Source organism: Bos taurus, chromosome 27 (genome assembly GCF_002263795.3).
Source record: "Bos taurus isolate L1 Dominette 01449 registration number 42190680 breed Hereford chromosome 27, ARS-UCD2.0, whole genome shotgun sequence".
NCBI lineage: Eukaryota > Metazoa > Chordata > Mammalia > Artiodactyla > Bovidae > Bos > Bos taurus.
In genome coordinates this window covers 25,292,838-25,313,661 of record NC_037354.1, presented here as the reverse complement: position 1 = coordinate 25,313,661, position 20,824 = coordinate 25,292,838, and positions in this window count along the sequence as shown.

Here is a 20,824-nt window from a genome sequence, read left to right as displayed (position 1 = left end):
TTGGTACTCCAAGCTCAGTCTGGAGTAACAGCCCCCTTGGCACCTTCTGGGAACGTGGTAGAAATGCAGAATAGCCAGCTTGCCCCAGAACAACTGACTCAGAATCTGCATTTTAAGAAGGTCCCCGGGGGATTTGTATGTGTGAGAAGCACTCACTGCTCTAAATGACACTATTTGCCAAGTGCTTGAACTTTCCTTCCTCTCTTGGTCCACGGTTTCTGCCTCTCCCAAACCTGGCTCTTCCCATATCCTCCCCACGCCCTCCACTTCCCTTCCCTAGTGCATTACTTTAACTATTTTATTTCCAATATCCTCAATTCACCCACTCCTCAAGTTTCCCTTTCCCATCTACAAAATGCCAGCAATTCACCTCCTCCATTCCTTTCTCATTCTTTGATCGCCCAGTGCCTACACACTAAGGTCTCCTGTTTTGTTGACTCAATACACACCTTGCTCATCAAACAGCTACCTGAGAGAAATTCAGAGAGAAACCTGAGCCCAATCTTCTCTTGAATGGGTTGTAGCTCTTTTCACTGTTTCTGTTTATCAGTTTACTCCTAACTGAATAGGAATTAAGAATTCATTGACCCACAAAAAATGTAACGTGGCAGGGAAAACTGTGCTCGTCCATTTATAGGCTCAACTGCTTAAAGGAATTTGAGAAATAAGCAGTCTTCATCAGTTAAGCCTAAACCTTCAACTCAAAGAAAGGTATGCTTCACTTAAAGGTGATCAAACACAGAAAATTATACTTAGGAGAAGGAATGCCAGGGTTTGCTTTAAACTATAATTCACCCACTTAAAAGACTTCAAAAGGTCTTTAACGGAGTCATTTTTGAAGTGACTTTAAAAACTACATTTGTTCACATCTTGATAAGAGCATGGGTGTCTTAAAATTCAGAGGAGACACCTTCAGTTTGAGTTGTTAGAGTTTATGTGGAATCCAGGAAAAAGCAAGTTTGGGGACTGAATTTCAAAGAAGACCACCTCTCCCATATTTTGTAGCAGGAGCTAAGCAGTTAAACACCGCTGCTGAAGATCATATATTTTCTGACTCAGATTTCCTACCTGAGGCTTGATTTGCAATGATAATTTTCTTTAGGTGTTTTGAAAGGCAATTGTTTATAAAAAAGATAAGTTGTATAGAGTCTTCCTTAAGGCCAAGGGTCAACAATAATTGTTGTTTGATTTCTATTCATTTTTCTAAAATCTCTGATTGCCTGCACAATAACTTTCTTCCTCAATCAATTAGTCTAACAATTCATACCAGTATTTTATTTTTAATGGCCGACTACTCATTTCATTAAAAATGTAAGTGCATTACCTCTGTGTAAAATGACTCCATTGGGATAGGCTTATTTAAATATTCATAACATAAAAATTAATAAATCTGAGCTCAGTGTTTGCATTTTAAAAAGTCAGGTTACTGTCAGCTAGATTTGATCCTGGTTGAGATTTAGTAAATTAAAAGCCCTGAGCATCATTTTTTTTTAAAAATTGATTCTTCTTTACAATAAAACAATACAAGAGAAATGCTATGAGAACAGTACTGCTATCCAATAACTCATGACTTCTTTCAACTTCATCCACCTATAACTAGCTTCCCTTCCTTTCTGTCTTTCCTATTACCCTCCACTTGGGATTCTGATCACTAAATCAGCCTGTCTGAAATCAAAGGAGTTATGTGCTGGATAGGAATTATATTTATTTCCTGTTAATTCAATCTCTCTTTCCACTCCTCCCCCAACTTGTGTCAAAAAAATAATAATAAATAAAGCCAATGAATCATAAGAGTGCCCAGCAAGAACTCTAGAGAAAACTGTGTCCACTGGGATTCCTGCTAATTGGAGGAAGAGGCATACACTTTGCCAGGTTAAAGTCTGCTTGTTGTATGTTGGTTCATGAGTGTACATAGCCTTAGAATCAGCAAACTTGATAAATCTATACATTGGGTTAAGATGTGGAAGACTCTGATAGAGTCTAGAGCAGAAATCTCTGATAAGCTACTGAAGGCTTGAGAATCTCCTTTACATTATTCACAAAAGCAAACTTGAAACGGACTCAAGACTTAAATATAAGATCTGAAAGAAAGACCTTATAAATCACCTAGAGGGAAACATAAGGAAAGAGCCCCTTGATTTTGGTCTTGGTGAAGATTTTTTTAATATACTACTAAAAGTATAGACAAAAAGAAGCAAAAATAAACAAATAGGACTATCTCAAACTAAAAAGCTTTTGCACAACTAAAAAAACTATCAAGATGAAAAGACTACCTATGGAATGAGAGAAAATATTTGTAAACCATATATCTGTTAAGGGTCAATATCTAAAACACATAAGGAATGCATACAACTCAATAACCAACAAATAAATAATCTGATTTTAAAATGGGTGAAGGTCTTGTACAGATAATTTTCCAAAGAAGACATGCAAATGGCCAACGGGTACATGAAAAGGTGCTCAGTCACGCTAATCATTCCTGTTGTTCAGTCGCTCAGTTGGGTCTGGCTCCTTTTGACTTCATGGACTGTCTTTGTTTGAATTCTCACTTCCTTTTACCAAAATAGATGCTTTTCGGGATAGAACCCTTTCAGATTTCAGATTTCCTTGTTGATGTTCAGTCACTCAGTCGTGTCTGACTCTTTATGACCCCATGGACTGCAGCACACCAGGCTTCCCTGTCCTTCACCATCTCCTGGAGCTTGCTCAAACTCATGTCCATTGAAGTCGGTGATGCCATCCAACCATTTGGTTCTCTGTCGTCCCCTTCTCCTCCCGCCTTCAATCTTTTCCAGCGTCAGGGTCTTTTCTAATGAGTCAGTTCTTTGCATCAGGTGGCCAACGTATTGGAGTTTCAGCTTCAGCATCAGTCCTCCCAATGACTATTCAGGGTTGATTTCCTTTAGGATCGACTGGTTTGATCTCCTTGCAGTCCAACAGTATGAAAAGATACTAGTCATAAGGGGATGCAAATCAAAACCACAATGAGATATCACCTCACATCATCTGGGAGACTATTGTCAGGAAGACAAGAAATAATAAATGTGTGGAGAGGAGGGATTATTGTGAAGGACATGGAATTTGGAGTCAGGAGGCAGAAGCTGTATCCTTTAGTCATCAAATCTCTAAGTTCTCTTCCAGTTCTAAAATTATGGTTACAAAGAGTAAGCCTTTGAAAGAAAAAATCCAAGGCTGGACTGGTAATACAAAAAGATCCATCACCTATCACCTAGCTGATACAAAAGGATCCATCTGACCCATAGGGACCAAGGTCACACACCTTCATCTGGAGCCCACACAGAGCCTCAGAATCCTCTACGCCCTCTTTGCTCAGCCTCTGCAAAATGCTCATAATCAGCCCACAAGCTGAAGCCTATATGCCATCCCTGAAGATGACTGGTTAACAGAGGAGAAAAATAATTCCTTTCCACTTGGGCAGGGCAGGGCAGGGCAGAGCCCAGTAGTAATAATTCCCTCATGCCAGAGCCTACTTACGCCTTCTGACTTTGCAGATCCAACTCCAGATTTGAGGCTGAAAGGAAAGAGGAGCCATCAGAACAGCAGAGATGAGACACCCATGTTTGTTTGGAATGGTCCCTGAAGTCGGGCATACAAACGCTTCTGTATTTACTTCTCAGAGATTCCGAGCTTTGTTTGTGATTCTGGTCATCCTTTAGAAATTAAATTCTCTCCTGGGCCAAATAAGAAAAGAAAATACTTAAAGCCACACACTGTATTTATTTGATTTTACCAAAAACTTCTAAAATTCAGTTTTCTATTACAAATGAGGGGCAAGTGGAATCCATATACACAGGAGAGACAGATGGTGTATAGTCTTTCCCTGCATATGTACACAGAGGCTATGAATGTGTAAGATATACAAAGAGTCGAATGTTTAGAGAGTCTGTGTATATTATACACAGCTGAAAAATCTTGGAGTCATCTCCTCTTGAGTTTCTCCAAGTGTGGTCTATTATCCAGCTGCATCAGAACCTCCTGAGGGTGTCTATTAAAATGGTCCCCCATCCAGACCTCTTGAGTCACAGTTCTCTGCCCCCCCCCCACCTCTACCGAAACTGATTTGGGGTCAGTAGTATATTATTAGTAGTATATATATTAGTATATATACTAATATTAGTAGTATATTAGAAGAAGGCAATGGCACCCCACTCCAGTACTCTTGCCTGGAAAACCCCATGGGTGGAGGAGCCTGGTTGGCTGCAGTCCATGGGGTCGCTAAGAGTCAGACACGACTGAGCGACTTCACTTTCACTTTTCACTTTCATGCATTGGAGAAGGAAATGGCAACCCACTCCACTGTTCTTGCTTGGAGAATCCTGGGGACAGGGGAGCCTGGTGGGCTGCCGTCTATGGGGTCGCACAGAGTCGGACGTGACTGAAGTGACTTAGCAGCAGCAGCAGTATATTATTGGATGGCAGGCAGCCTCTTGGAGCCACAGATGTTATTCTGTGATGCTGGCGACCTAGGTGTGTGACCTAGGGCATGACTATATTTCACAGACAAAAGTGAATGCATTTTTAGACTTATCAGTGGTTTTAATGTTCTTTTTATCTCTCCCTTCCTCTATCAGCAAATCATGGCTTTGATTACCCCTGTGCTGCTTTTTTTTTTTTTTCCATTAGCTCTTCCTTCTGGGTTTGTAGCACATTATGTTTAGCTCTGGTTAAGCTTCTAGAATCATCCTTTGTTACATCTGGACTTGGCTTCTTCCCCCTGAGTCATTACAGCCTCTTTGCAGTTTTCCTGCTGTGCCCTTGACACGATTAAATGGTCTTGATTTCCTGAAATCCAATAATTAAATGGGCGAGAACGAGCTACGGGAAAAACATGAACAACAGCCACACTGCATCTTTATATCTTTCTCTTTTTTTCCTGGAGGCAGCCCACAAATTTAAGCTAATATGATTAAGAGGGAATACACGGATCTCTTCATCATTACAGAAAAGCAGGGCCCTCGGACGAGTAAATTATGGCACCTGTTTAGCTGCTTTAAAATCACTAACCTAAAAGGTGCAGATAAAAACACCATAAGCGACAGAACCTGAAGGAAGAATTTCAGAAGCTATCCGTACTAAAGGTCTCAATTCAGCCAGGGCTCTGAGTCTTCATTTGTAGATCCCAATCTTGAAATCTACCAGTGGTGCATGGTAAAGGACAGAGAGGTCAGAGAGCCTTCTAGCATCAGCCCAGGACCAAAGGGTGGAAAACTTCAGTCCTCTAAGGTGGTACCTGGCTCGTCCTGCACAAATGAGGTGGGCCAACAGCTTGCACATCAAAAGATCTGCAACTACAGGATTCAACAGCTAAGCCAAACTCTTGAAAATGCTGATTTTCCCCTGCCCTGTGGGCCAGAGGGTTTTTTTTTTTTTGGCTCCCCCTGAGAGCTTATTTTCCCTTAAAGCAGGCATCCTATGTACTGTCCTTTGGGGAAAGAGCTGCTGTCAAAATTTCTGCCATGGGAAGAATCTTGCAGATTCTATTTTGCTACATGTTGTTACATGCTGCCTTCCGGTAAGAATTTATCACAGCTCTTCTGTAGCATGGAGGAGTTGGAGATTCAGGGTAACATGGGTGGCGGGGCTGAGGGCATGCAGAGTCTTTGCTTTCCCAGGAACTGCAAAGGTCTGCCGAGGCTGCAAGCCCTACTTTGAGCTGTGTTAATGGCAGATGTGGGAAAAGGGGTCAGTGGACCTAGACTGATATCTCAGGGAGAAATAGGAGACCACAAGCCCCACTGTGAGGTGGAGATACAGGTTTTGAGTACTTTTCATGTGCCAGTCCTGTGTTAACAGTCTTTTATGATTACTACTACTACTACCTACAATAATTTGTAACATACAAGTACCTAATATCATCTGGCATAATTCCCATAAGAAGCCTGTGAAGTTCACATGATAATCTCTTTTATACAGATGAAGTTTAGGGAATGAAGTCTCTTGGTCAAGGTCATGTGAGTTGATTTCAAAGGACCCTGATCTTAATACCTATTCTCCTTGCCTAATGTTTTCAGTAGATGATGGCATTTAAGACTCATAAAGCTCTGGATGGTGGGTGGGTATTACACCCCGTCCAATTTTACAGGTGAAAGTCTAGAGAGCTCAGATGAGGTCCTGTCTGGAGGGACGCCTGGTAAGTGATGACTCCAGAACTCATGCCTGATCTACCTGGTGCTAAACATGCCCCTCAAGGCTGGGTAGGTTGAGCTTCAGGGCAACAACACACACTGGCTGAGATCCACGAGGGTCAGACCCTGACGCAGGGCCTTGGCTGGTGGCACCTCAGCCTGGGGCTAAATCACCCAACCCTGGCTACAGATGTATAGATTTGACTTTCGTACCTTAAGCAGAGTATACATTCAGACAGAAGAGAGCTGAGTGATGAAATGCACAGCCCAGACAGTATTGAGTGGTCAGGAAGGGCAAGAAATCAGTGTGAACCAGAGTGGTTGGGGAAGGTCTCCTGGAAAATGCATAGAAAATATACAGTGGTATTTGAAGAAGCAAGGAATTATTTAATATGCACCTTTTTATTCAAGGCCTAGAAACATTTTCAATGTACTAGACATGATGGGGAGGCTGAAGAAATATGAAATACATTTTCTGGGCTCAAATGGCTTTAGAGTCTGATTGGTGCAATAGAAGACAGAGGAAATGACAGTGATCAATACCCAGCCAGTATCCAATTAAGGCTAAAGTATGTTCCATTATCTCCAAGTACTATTGAGCTTCAGATAATGAGAGATCAGCAAGGGGAGGAAGGTTAAGAAAGTTTCCCACATAGCATCCAAATAAAATAAATTAATTAATTTAAAAAAATGAAAGTTTCCTGCAGGAGGGGGTCCAGAGCTGTGGCTTGGAGGATGCAGGGGTCGGATGGAGGGTTTCACATCTGCAAAGTCACAGAACAGGGAGAGAGCCTGGTGTGTGTGTGTTTAGGGCTGCACAGAGTGGGTCAAAGCAAGAGGTATGAAGTCATCTAGGAAAGACTGCTTCCAGCAGGACGTGGTGACAACAGGGATGTAGAAACATTTCTTCATCTCTAAAGAAAGACTGTGGGGATTTCCCTGGTGGTCCAGTGGTTCAAACTCTGTGTTTCAACTGCAGAGGGCGTAGTTTCAGTCCCTGGTTGGGGAACTAAGATCCACCATACCGTGCAGTATGGCAAAATAAATAAATAAATAAAAATAAAAGAAAGACTATGGCCATCAGAAAAAGAGACGGTTGACCACACAGCTGAGAACACCATGGGTGAGTGGTCACTCTACCCGTCATAGCATCGTCCGCAGAGAATGTGTCCCAACCCAAGTGGTCCATTCTGAGTGGCTGGTGCATTTCTATCTCTCTCTCTTTTAAATTGAAATATAGTTGCTGTACAGTATTAGACAAGTTACAGGTATACAACATAATGATTCACAATTTGGGTGCTCAGTCGTGTCTGACTCTTTGAGACCTTTTGGACTGTAGCCCGCCAGACTCCTCTGTCCGTGGGATTCTCCAGGCAAGAATACTGAAGTAGGTTGCCATCTCTTCCTCTGGGGGATCTTCCCCACCTGGGGATCAAACATGAGTCTCGTGTGTCTCCTGCATTGCGGGCAGTTTCTTTACCCAGTGAGCCATCAGGGAAGCCATGCTCTATTTACAGTGATTAAAAATGTTGGCTATATTCCCCGTGTTGTGAATATTTGCTATTTTTCTTCATAGCAGCCTCTGTGAACATGGTTCAGGATGCTCCTTCTCTAAGAAAGGCCTCTGCTCCCCTCATAAATGAAATGACCAAATCTCTGAAGCTGATAATCCAACCCAAACTGTGGCAAAATTGCCCCCTAGGGCCATTCAGTGAGAACCTGCTTGTCTCCCCAGGACCCAGGGTGGTCCCACGTCTCTCTGGTTGAACAATGAATGACTCCAGGGCTGTTATCACCCACTCCCCTGTACAAGGGGCCCTGGCCACCCCGTGTGACCCCATTTACACTTTGATAAACACATCTGGAAGGTGCCCAGCAATCCTCAGAGCTGGAGAGCTAGGAGGGTGTGTTGGAGCCTCTGCCTGGTCCCCCAGGCTCTGGCAGCTGGGTGAGTGGCGTCAGGAACCATGTGTTACTGGGAGTGAATTCTCCGTCATCACCATCGTGGGGGAATACTCGGCATTCACATGTTATCTCTAACAGAGCCCAGGTTCTGGCAACTGTCAGAAAATCACCAGTGTCCCCAGCCTCACACACGAGTGAGATGAGATTGTGGGACCAGCTCCTGCAGGTACTTGAAAATTCCAGGCTGTCTTATCTGACCTGCCGTTGACCTGACTGTGGAGACAGTCTTATTTCCTTGGTGGTTGGTTTCCTGGCAGAAACTGCCCATGTCTTATAAATGACCGGCCAAACCTGCTGGGCAGAGCAGGGCTTCCGTTGTCAAGGTTGAGGGAACAGCCCCAGGAATCCTGAATGAAAAGGAGGTCAGGGCTGACAAAAAGAAGGCCCAGGGTCTTCCATGGAAGATGGGTTCAGTGACGTCCATCCATCCACCCAGTGGAAGAGACACACCCATGTGATAGATTAGTGAGGGCATGACCCATGGCACCCCCTCAGTGAAAGGAAGCGAGGAGCTCTTTCAGGCCAGATCACCCAGACTGATGTGTTAAGTGCCTGGGACCTCAAGAGGAAGACAGCAGAGGGCAGGGCCTCTGAAACAGGAGGGGGAAATGTGTGGGTGTGCACACCCAGGCACATGCGTTGGATTGGGGGACAATTAGAATAAAGAAAGCTCTGAATGCTGAAGCTGTTTGGGAATTAGGGGCTCACGCATAACACCCATCTTCTCCACCTGAGTTCATAATCCATAGAGAGAAAGATACAGGCAGTCAACAACTGGGGATGCACATGTCAGCTTTATCACAAATAAGCCAGCTAGTGAGCGTGCTGTTGATCTGCAGACTGATGGTTGTGACTTGGCCTCTGAAATGCCGGCAGGGAACACAGCAGGTCTTCCCAGGGGTCTGGGTCCCTACACCTGCAGAGAGCATAGGAGGATGGGCGCTGCCCACAGGCAGATCTAGAACTAGGAGGAGCCAGGAAGAGCTGAATCACGCAGGCTCAGATTCTCCTCCCGATGCTAGACCAGACGATTGACTTCCTTCCCGGACTAAATGGGAGGATGGAAGCTCTGGGTGACCTTAAAAGAGGTTCCTTCTCATGGAAGCACAAATACAGGAGAAAAAAGCCTCTACTCCTTAGCAGGTTCTCTGCCTTTATAGAGCAACAGCTAGAATCTGCAGTTACTGTATGATAAGTTTTCCCTTAACTGAGCAGAGACAGGCCTCTCTCTGAGCATCCTGTGACCTTCCAAGACGTGGCTTGGTGCTTCTGCACTCTCCAAGCCCAGAGAGGCCGGTACACTGAGCTAGTGTAGCGTGAATAATGGGGTTAGAAAAAGAATGTCTACACAGGTGAAATGGGGACCCCCGAAACCTTCCTGTACCTCTCATGCTTCTTAAGTGTTCCTCTTTCCTCCAGCAGGAACATCCGCTCCTGGAGCTCAAGGCGCATGCTCAGTCCTTCCCAGGCTTGACCGTGTTCCTCTGCAGTTTGCAATCCCCGAGGGTCTAGTGATTTGGTCCCCGTCCACCCAGTGATGGAAAACTAGCAAATCTAGATATTAACTAGGACTAATCTTACCAATCTTGATCTTATAATCACCAAATCCTGCAGTTGGAAGGTCACCTTGTTCAATCTCCTACCCCGAACTCCCCCTGAAAAATTTCATTAAAGACTTGGTGGGGAGGGAGATGAATGAGTGAAGAGGCCTAAAAAGTACTTCCACGTAAAAGATAAGTCCTGCAGATGTAATGCACAGCTTGGTGTCTGTAGTTAACAACCCTGTATTGTGTATTTGACAGTTGCTGAGAGAGTGGACCTTAAAAGTTCTCATCACAAGAAAATATTCTAACTATGTGGCGTGATGGATGTTAACTAGACTTATTGTGGTCATCATTTTTTAATATATACATATATCAAATTGGTATGTCCTACACCCAAAACTAGTACAATGATATATGTAAATTATATCTTAATAAAAATGTAAAAATCTTTTAAAAAATTTCCTCATCAATCCCTCTTAGATAGACGTCTGCATAGCATTTTCCATAACCTCCTTTAGTATCTGCAGCAAACCTTGTATTAGTTTTTGGATGGTAATCTCAATTAGCTGAATGCTTTGTAGCAAGACTATATTTAATTTCATGTTAAGCTTAACTGATGCCTTGCTCCTTCTTTTAAAAGGCTGGTGATATAGCAAATCTTTCCAAAACGTATTGAAGGAGTTTAGGCTCTTCTTGGAGAGCCCCTGCCGTGGGACTAATCTGAGACAGGCCTTGGCTGATGGGATGGGGTGAATATTTAGATGGTGGTGGAGTTTGCAGCAGGAAGCAGGTCAGAACCATACAAGACCAGCTCAAGGTGCTGAGCCATGAATGACAGGAGAAGAGATCAGAGTTGGGAAGGGCTTCTCAATAGGGTCCAGCGTTAGGAGCAGAAGGCAGTCAGGGAGGTTAGGGACAAAAGATGACTCAAGCACCAGCTGAATCTTCTTCACTTACCAGGTTGCAGGGTGGTCTTTAGTCTTCAGCCTTCTGCTTCCTCTGAAGAGTCTGGCATCCCGCTGTATAAGCACAGAAATCTGGACACAAACAAAGGACCTTGCAGCACCCAACAGAATAATCCTGAACCTAGCAGTCCAGTGTGGAAAGACCTTATATATATTTAATGCCTTTTTAAAAAGATTTAGTAATCTACTTATTTTTGGCTGCACTGGCTCTTTGTTGCTATGGGCAGGCTTTCTCTAGTTGCGCTGAGCAGGGGCTGCCCTTCATTGCAATGGCTTCTCTTGTTGCGGAGCACAGGCTCTAGGCTCGTGGGCTTCAATAGTTGTGGCCTCTGGGCTTTAAAGCACAGGCTCAGTAGGGCTGATGCAAGGGCTTAGTTGCTCTGTGCCAGGTGGAATCTTCCCAGAGCAGGGATCCGACCCGTGTTCCCTGCCTTGTCAGGTGGATTTTTAACCACTGCACCACCAAGGAAGCCCCCAAGAGCTTACATATATTTAAAACATTAATTACTTCTGTGAAGTACTTACATGTACAAAAAAATTGGTAGTAAAATATTAAATGAGGCAGAGCACCGGGGATACAGATGGAATGGTAACTAGGGCTATTGGCATCCAAGTTATGGGAAGTTCACTGTAATGGGATTTAATCTTATTCTGCAGCCATCATATTGAACACCATGGTCATGGTGATGAAGACTGGGAAACTTTGATTGCATGAAGTCCATCTTGCACTTTTGTGTGGCTTTGGCAGGTGTACGGGATCTAGACGAGAACGTGGTTTTAGGAAATGATGCTATGATCCTCGTTTATTTTTGGGCTTCTGAGGCTTAAACATTGACCAGAGTAAAATAAACATATATGTGGGGACTCTTATCTGTGAGTTGCATTCTGACCACTGTTTCCATCTCTTTCTCTTTGCCTTTTCACATAGTTGATGTATCCCAGTCTGAGTTAGAAAATAAGTCTGTGTTTGTTAATGAAATCCAGTTGTTTGGATATGACGGTGTTCATAAATCCTCTGAATCCAGTCCTCTGGAATTTTCCCAGATTGAAATCAAATACTCATCCTCCTGCCTGGCTTTCAAGTCAGCAGTATCCTCATCGCACACAGCCTGTGTGTGACATTTGGGAGGGAGGTTATCACAATATAAGGACCATGTGAGTGCTCAGGTCTTATCTAATCAGGTTTTCTTGACACTTGTTTTATTGTGTTCAAATCCCACTGGCTTATCAAGCGACTGGACTGTTTAGTGAGCTGTAAGAAAAGAGACCTTCCCTACAAAGGCTTGCCCTTGTTTTAAACCCATTCTCCTACAAGTCTGAGGAGTTTTGCCTCAGGGCTTGGGTCCCTCTTTCCTGGCTGATCACTGACTTTGGAAACCTGAACTCTGTCCCTCTCTCTAGTTTTAAGAAACATGGCAGAGTGGGGTAGGTGTTTGGACAAGAGGATTCTTAAGATCCCTCCCAATTTTTGGTGTTGCGGATTCTAAAATCTAGTTGCCACAACATTCAGTATAATTCCTCCCTCCTCCCTACAAAACAAGACTCAAGAAATATCTATGGAACACGGAAATGAGTGAAGAAATGAATGGATGGATAAATGAATAGATGGACAGAATTGTCAGGTGACTATGGTCTCAAGGTGTTCTCCCAATTGCTTCCTGGAAAATCATTTTGTTTGGATAAAATGGATAAAAACTTTTGCAGAAATCCTGGTGCCAGCTGTGCTCCCTAATACACCACAGTTCCGAGATAGACAGGCAACTTTATCTACTCTGGCGTTTCTTACCATATGGAGATAGAACTGATACCTTCAAAGCAAATGGGGTTACCACTTCCACCCATTAAGTGGCTCTTATTTTTTAAAAACGGAAAATCAACAGTGTTGGTGAGGATATGGAGAAATTGGAACCCTCATACATTGCTGGTGAAAATGTGAAATGGTGCAGTTGCTGTAACAAACAGTCCAGCAGTCCCTCAAAAAGTTCCTCAAAAAATGTAGAATAACCATTTGATCCAGCAATTCCACTACTAGACATATTCCCCAAAGAGCTGAGAGCAGGAAATTAAAGATAAACTTGTACTCGAATGTTCATAGCAACATTATTCACAATTGTCAAAAGGTGGAAATAACAACCGACAGATGACTGCATAAACAAATCGTGGTCTCTCCGCACAATGGCATATTATTATTTCCTTGAACAGAAAGAGAATTCTGACACGTGCTACGACATGGAGGAACCTTGAGGACATTATGCTAAGTGAAATAAGCCAGTCAGAAAAGGATAAATATTGTATGATTCCATTTATATGAAGCTATGTAGAAAAGGCAAATTCACAGAGACAGAAGGTAGAATAGAGGTTACCAGGGGCTGAGGAGGGGGGAGAATGGGGAGATACTATTTAATGGGTACAGGGTCTCAGTCTGGGATGATGAAATAGTTCTGGAAATGGATAGTGGTGATGGTTGTACAACATTGTGAATGTATTTATTAATAATATCCCTGAATTATGCACTTAAAAATGGCTACAATCATAAACTTTATGTGAGTGTATTTTAGTGCATTAAAAAATAGCAAAAGCAAATAAAACGAAAGGGGAATGTGAAAGACCAGAAGTAGAAGGAGGCTATCAGGTAAACTATCCCTCAAAATCCTAACTACAGAAACATCTCATGGTGTTTGCAGCTTATGGGTGCTCTCATACGCCAGTCACTATCTCAGTCCTTCCAGCATCCCTGTGGGGGATTATTATCCCATTTCACTGATGGATAAACTGAGGCTCAGAGTTGTTGACTCATCCAACAGTATATCATCAGCCAGTAGCAGAGCTGTGATTTAACGCTTGTCTTCACACTTGAAATGCTGTACTCGTCCTGCTTCGCTGCAGTGGCCTGTCTAAAGCAGTCTCCACACAGCTTGTAGAAATGTAGTCCACACACAGGACCAGCTAGTAAGGCTGATGAAGTGGTAAGGGGTGCTGACCTAGAGGTTAACAGCCTGGCCTGCCATCCAACTGGCTCCACTCTCACACTCCCCTGGGAGAGAAGGAAGGTCACAAAGCTTATAGCGGGGCTGATGACACCGAAATTCATTTGCTTTGAATATATATCTTGACCATAAAATAAATACAACTCCCAACTCCATCCCTTCCTTAAAGCTTATGTATTCAAAGATCTCTTCAAGGCATTGACATCAAGTTCTCATCTGTATATCAGAATCCAGCACTTCTCCTTACAGACTCATAGACCATCTTTCAAGAAAAGTTTTCTATCGTTTGACATTTGAATCCAGCATCCCTGGCATGAAATCAAGTGTCAGGAGGCATTTCCCCTACCTGGTGAAATTCATGCATATCATTTGTACTTTGTATGTGAGGTTAATCTCTTCAGGGCCCCATTTAGTACAGAGAAGGCCATACATCTCCTGGTTTTATGGTTGCAGAAGTTACTCCATCAAACCATCCATCGGCTTTTTCTGAGCAAAGCGATCCATCTGTGTAATTAATGGAGCCCACTCTCCTGCCAAAACCTGGCCAGTTCAGTCTGTCTGTTGCTATCCATAGCAGCTTGAAAGATGGCAAAGATGGCCGCTCAATTCTGATTTTCACCCCGAAGTCATTCACCCATGGAGTTCCCGTTGTTTTTGGCGTTCCTGCAAGTGGGCTGTTAATTAAACTCCCCAAATTGTTATTTACAGACAGTGGCTGCCTCAGGGTGCCAAGGGCAAGCCACGCACATCCTGCCAACTGTCCATCTGTCTCTGTTTTCCTGGATTCTGTCTCTGGAACAGTGAGCCTTGGGTTCCCAGGCCTGAAAGTGTGCTTACCCAAACACTTGCCCACTGCAGCTGGGCAGAGGCAGTGCTGCCTAGCAGTTAGGAATATGGGCTCAAACGAGACTGCTGAGGTCTCAATCCAGGCTCCACCATGAACAGATTCTGTACTGCTGGGCAAGCCTCTGAATCTCAACTCAGGCCCTCAGTTTACTCATCTATAGAGTGGGGATAGTAATGGTATGTGTGTGCAAACTCAGTCATGTCCAGCTCTTTGCAACCCCATGGACTGTAGCCCACCAGGGTCCTCTGTCTGTGGGATTTTTCCAGGCAAAATACTGAAGTGGGTTGCCATTTCCTTCTCCAGGGGATCTTCCAGACCCAGGGAATGAACTGCATCTCCAGTGTCTCCTGCATTGGCAGGCGACACTTTACCATTAGCGCCACCTGGGAAGCCCCTAGTAGTGGTATGCCCACCCCTTCAGTAGTTGAGATTAAATATCCTCTAACATGTAAATTTGGAAAACTCAGCAGTGGCTGCAGGACTGGAAAAGGTCAGTTTTCATTCCAATCCCAAAGAAAGGCAATGCCAAAGAATGCTCAAACTACCGCACAATTGCACTCATCTCACACGCTAGTAAAGCAAAGCTCAAAATTCTCCAAGCCAGGCTTTAGTAATACATGAACCATGAACTTCCAGATGTTCAAGCTGGTTTTAGAAAAGGCAGAGGAACCAGAGATCAAATTGCCAACATCTGCTGGATCATGGAAAAAGCAAGAGAGTTCCAGAAAAACATCTATTTCTGCTTTATTGACTATGCCAAAGCCTTTGACTGTGTGGATCACAATAAACTGTGGAAAATTCTGAAAGAGATGGGAATACCAGACCACCTGACCTGCCTCTTGAGAAACCTATATGCAGGTCAGGAAGCAACAGTTAGAACTGGACATGGAACAACAGACTGGTTCCAAATAGGAAAAGGAGGACATCAAGGCTGGATATTGTCACCCTGCTTATTTAACTTCTATGCAGAGTACATCATGAGAAACGCTGGACTGGAAGAAGCACAAGCTGGAATCAAGATTGCCAGGAGAAATATCAGTAACCTCAGATATGCAGATGACACCACCCTTATGGCAGAAAGTGAAGAGAAACTAAAAAGCCTCTTGATGAAAGTGAAAAAGGAGAATGAAAAAGTTGGCTTAAAGCTCAACATTCAGAAAACTAAGATCATGGCATCTGGTCCTATCACTTCATGGGAAATAGATGCGGAAACAGTGCAAACAGTGTCAGACTTTATTTTTTGGGCTCCAAAATCACTGCAGATGGTGACTGCAGCCATGAAATTAAAAGACGCTTACTCCTTGGAAGAAAAGTTATTACCAACCTAGATAGCATATTCAAAAGCAGAGACATTACTTTGCCAACAAAGGTCTGTCTAGTCAAGGCTATGGTTTTTCCAGTGGTCATGTATGGATGTGAGAGTTGGACTGTGAAGAAAGCTGAGAGCAGGAGAATTGATGCTTTTGAACTGTGGTGTTGGAGAAGACTCTTGAGAGTCCCTTGGACTGCAAGGAGATCCAACCAGTCCATTCTGAAGGACATCAGCCCTGGGATTTCTTTGGAGGGAAAGAAATTGCCTTCTTTCTGGGAAAGAAAGAAGGCAATTTCTTTCTTTTTTTTTCCCCAGAAGTACTTCTTCTGGGAAAGAAAGTACTCCAGTACTTTGGCCACCTCATGCAAAGAGTTGACACATTGGAAAAGACCCTGATGCTGGGAGGGATTGGGGGCAGGAGGAGAAGGGGATGACAGAGGATGAGATGTCTGGATGGCATCACTGACTCAATGGACATGAGTCTGAGTGAACTCAGAGCTGGTGATGGACAGGGAGGGCTGACGTGCTGTGATTCATGGGGTCGCAAAGAGTCGGACACAACTGAGCACTTGAACTGAACTGAACTGAACATGTAAATTACTTAAAAAGAGTTGGAACCAGAGTAAGACCCCAATAGAGGTTAATTCCTACTATTCTCAGTCTTATTACCACATCCCTGGATTTACAGAGGAATTCATCAAAATCCTAACCTTCAAAGATTTCCTAGCGGTACCTTATCAACACCCACAATTTCGGCTCTCATGGGCAGTCATGTTGAGTGACAGCACTTGGCCTTCCCCAAACCCTCTGTCAGCCTTCAGATGCTGCTGCACCTTGGATGCTGCACCTTGGAAGTCAAAGCCCCTCGTGGGAACGCCAGCGGGTGCGGGCAGGAAGTGGGAGAAGGGCTCTCCGTCCTCAGGAGGGTGAGTGGACAGAGGCTTTGCAGACTTTCCAAGAGCAGCTGTTCTGTTTTCAGGACATGCGGCATCCAAAAAGAAGGCAAGAGTGCCGGGTCATGGTCGAAGTACAAGTTCAGGTGTAGCAAATCATCGGGGAGACCCACCTGGGCTCCCAACATGACAGCTTTGGGACAGCGAGGAGCGAACAGCTTGGGATTCCCCAGCGAGAGAAATTTCTAGAGACATCACAATATTCTTTACAGAGGAACTTTGTGATTTAAGGTGCTGATGTCAACACAGGTATAAGTGCTCTTCAGTTTAAGAAAACCCAATTAAAGAAAAAAAAAAAAAAACCCTGGAATTTAGACCTGGATGTTAAGAGGGTACTGAATACAATCTTTAACGGTTATTTTCCATTTACAGTCATTATGAAATATTGACTATTGTAAATGCATCCTTGAGCCTGTCTCAGACCCAGTGGTTTGCACCTCTCACCCTTCCACCCCTCGGTTGCTCCTCTCCCCTCCCCACTGGTAACTACTAGGTTATTCTCTTTATCTGTGAGTCTGCTTCTTTTTTGTCATATGCACTTAGTTTGTCTTATATTTTAGATTCCATGTATAAATGCTATCAGACAGTATTTGTCTTTTCCTATCTGACTTACTGTACAGCACAGTGAATACAGTTATTTTGTGATAACTGTAAATGGAAAGTAACCTTTAAAAATTGTAAAAAGGTTTTTAAGAGTTTTGAATTAAGTCCAGGTCTCAGGAATGCCTCTCTGGCCCTGTCTCATTGATCTTCAGTGAATCATTTCACCCACCCGGGCTTCACCTCTCCCTTTAGATCTGCAAGATGCATTTCAGCTCTCCCTTTAATTCGAGCAGCATCCATTTGCATCCTGAAGGGTTTCCTGATTTATCCATCGATGCCCTGTTATCCTAAAGTATGTTCAGCATCATTTTTCAAGATGCTCACGGCTCATCTGAGCGGCAGGTGGGTGGAGGACAGGAGAAAGTGAGGCACTTTTTGCTCAATCATGCAGAGCTTCAGATTTTCAGATACTTGGGGTGTGGGTGGGGGCAGCTTTATTTTGTTGTAAGAACATGTCTATTGCTGGCTCTCATCACATGACTCAGCTGAGAAGTCCTGTCACGGGGACCCTTTAGGTAGTGCCAATGACCTCCTCTTGCACAGGAATTTGTTGATATGAAAATCACGTTTCTGATTCTGCTAGCAGATTAGCACTTGTGTCTGTCAGTTTTGCAAAAGCCTCTGCTGACGGGAGCTCGGCTCCTGCTTGCTAACAAGGGTCTGAAAGTGGTTTGAAATAACTTGAACACATTTTTCAAGATGTTCTGCCTTTTAGGAATATCCAGCAGATAGTAAATATCATTAAAATTAATTGTGCCAAACAGACTCCCACAATTTAAATTGAATTGTCAGAAATGCATAATAAAAGATTGAAATTATGTGTCGCACAAGGAATCAATTTAACCCGATTATTTGACTCAAAATTAAATTAAAGGCTGAAGGTACTTACTTTTTAATATGTTTTACATTGTTATATGACTTCCCTTAGAGTCATTTATATCTAAGCCATTTTTCTGTAAAGCAGGTAATGTAAATTTTCTCTCTCTAGTGTCTTTTCCATCACTAAAGTATGTCATGTATCTTCCATATAACTCTCTTTTCTCATGATGATAGTGGTGCACCTCAGTACTTCTAACACTTTTTGCTCTGTCTCTGAGTCACATGGAGAATAATCTATTTCCACACTGGTTCCATCCTGAGTTTGGATGACTCCACTGGCCACAACAGCAAATGCTAAAGATACTGATTCTCATTCGCCTGGTCCAATAGTAGAATTCTACTCTCTAGAGTAGAATGGGAGAAGGCAACGGCACCCCACTCCAGTACTCTTGCCTGGAGAATCCCGGGGACGGGGGAGTTGGTGGGCTGCTGTCTATGGGGTCGCACAGAGTCGGACACGACTGAAGTGACTTAGCAGCAGCAGCAGCAGAGTAGAATGACATATATACCTGTGGCAGATTCATTTTGATATTTGGCAAAACTAATACAATTATGTAAAGTTTAAAAATAAAATAAAATTAAAAAAAAAAAGAAAACAAAGGACTGGGTGTCTTGTATTTTTATTTGCTAGGACTGGCAACTCACTGCCAGAGCCCTTCTCTCTTTCTTCCCTCACTTTTGAGACTTCCTCTTCTGCCCAGTTCTCCCTCACTCTCTTCACCCTCTACTTTCCCTAGCCTTTCAGACCCTAAGGGGTCCTCCACACCCTGAGCTCTTACACATCTGCTTGCTTCTGTGGCTCCAGCCACACTCACCCATCTTGAAGTACTGAATTTGTAGACAGGGTGCCCCCACCATGGAGACCCCGTCTCTAGCCTTGGATGCCAAGCTTCCCTCTCACTCCTTGGGTTCCGTCTTTTTCCAGATGTTGCCCATGTCTGTCATGCCCAAGGGCATGTAAGCTGCTGTACCTCAGCTGCTTTCTGAGGATGGCAACAGGAATCCCCCGGTCCTATCGCATCTTCTATTCACCATGAAGGAAAATCAAAGCATATGGATGAAACTAAAAGGAGAGGGGATTGTCATTCAGGGCGGGGTTCCTAATGGGTAGGAGCTGCTTAATGTGAGGCTCATGCTTCCAAGATTCCAGACAAATCATCCTGTGTCCACAGAGCATCTATACCCTCAATGATACAATTTCTGCTTTCTTGTTACTGAGTCACCATTTCCTTAAATGAGCTGCACAAACGAGTGCAAGCAGAAAGCAATTACACTATTTTTTATGTGCTAAGTTGAATGCTTCTTTGCTCCTGGATGAAATCTCAGGCAGGTCCTATGAAATTAACAAATAGCCTCATTTTTCAGATAATAAAAACATCCGGTTCAATCCAGGATTCAAATTTGTTATACAATTTAGACTCTTCTCTTCTTGCCAGCTTGGGCCTGATACAAGATAAGGAGCTGGCGGTGGTGCAGGAGCTGGTTGGCCTCATCACTGCTTAAAATCCTTCTCAATTCAGGCTCCCACAGTACTGGAGGGGAGTGAAGGACAGGGCGGGAGCAACAACGAGCTCACTTGGTGGAGATCACTGCAGTCTGGTGTCAGGATGCTTTTTTCTCTCACGTAGCACTTTCATGGGTTCTTTGGGGGTCTTCCCTTGGCACCTCGCCTAACATCATGTGGGTCTCCAACCAGCAGTTCTTTTAATGAAGCCAAAGTCGCATGCAGCCGGCCACTCTCCACCACCCTAGTAGCCCCTGGTGCACCTCTAAGTCAGGTACCTTCCCTCCAAGCCCTGTCTCTTTGCTCCCTGGCAGAGGCAGCTGAACACACATCTTTTCTTTGGGTTTTGCAGATGGAAGGCAGCTACCAGTCTGCACTCACCCAATTCTGAGCCTCAACAGATAAAGCTGAGTTTTGAAGTCTCTCTCGCTTTGCTTAAGGTGATGGGGAAATATCCATCTGCTTCCTCCCAAGCAGGTGGGTGGGGTGGAGCAGAATGGTGGGAATGTCCAGCTCCTGCCAACTCTCTTCAAACTAATCCTTGCCACTAGCTGCTTCAAGCTCCTAATAAGTTCCCAGCTTCCTCTTTGAAGCTCTCGAGGTGGGTGACGGAACATGTTTGGGACCACCCCTGTGCCAGCCCCACACAGATGATCTAACACTGTCTTAGGGTAGTTCTCCGCTTGGGGGCCTCACCCAAATTTCCCTACAGGAGGAATATCCTGTGGCCATCTCATTACAGTAACTCCTTAGAACAGTGTCATAGAGGATAAGAGTTGACTGAAAAGTCATTTGTGGTTGTAGAGCTTCTAGAAATCTAATTGTGCTAAATGTTGACTTGATTTTACTCCTGGATTCATTTCTCAGGAGAACGAGAAAGGACTAGGGCTCTGAACTTGGTATGAACGTTCTGAAGGGAACGCTGGGCATAACTAGATATCCACCTTTTGTTTTTAGAAAGAATATTTCGAAGGGGGAAGTATACTTTTCAAAGGTACCCACAGTGAGGAACTAAAGTGGGGCCAGGTTATGAGGCGCTCTGAAAAACAGAATTACAATGAGGATGTGGGGGCTTAAAAGGACAGGGAAACAAGCTAGAAAGAAGACAAGGTCTGGAGA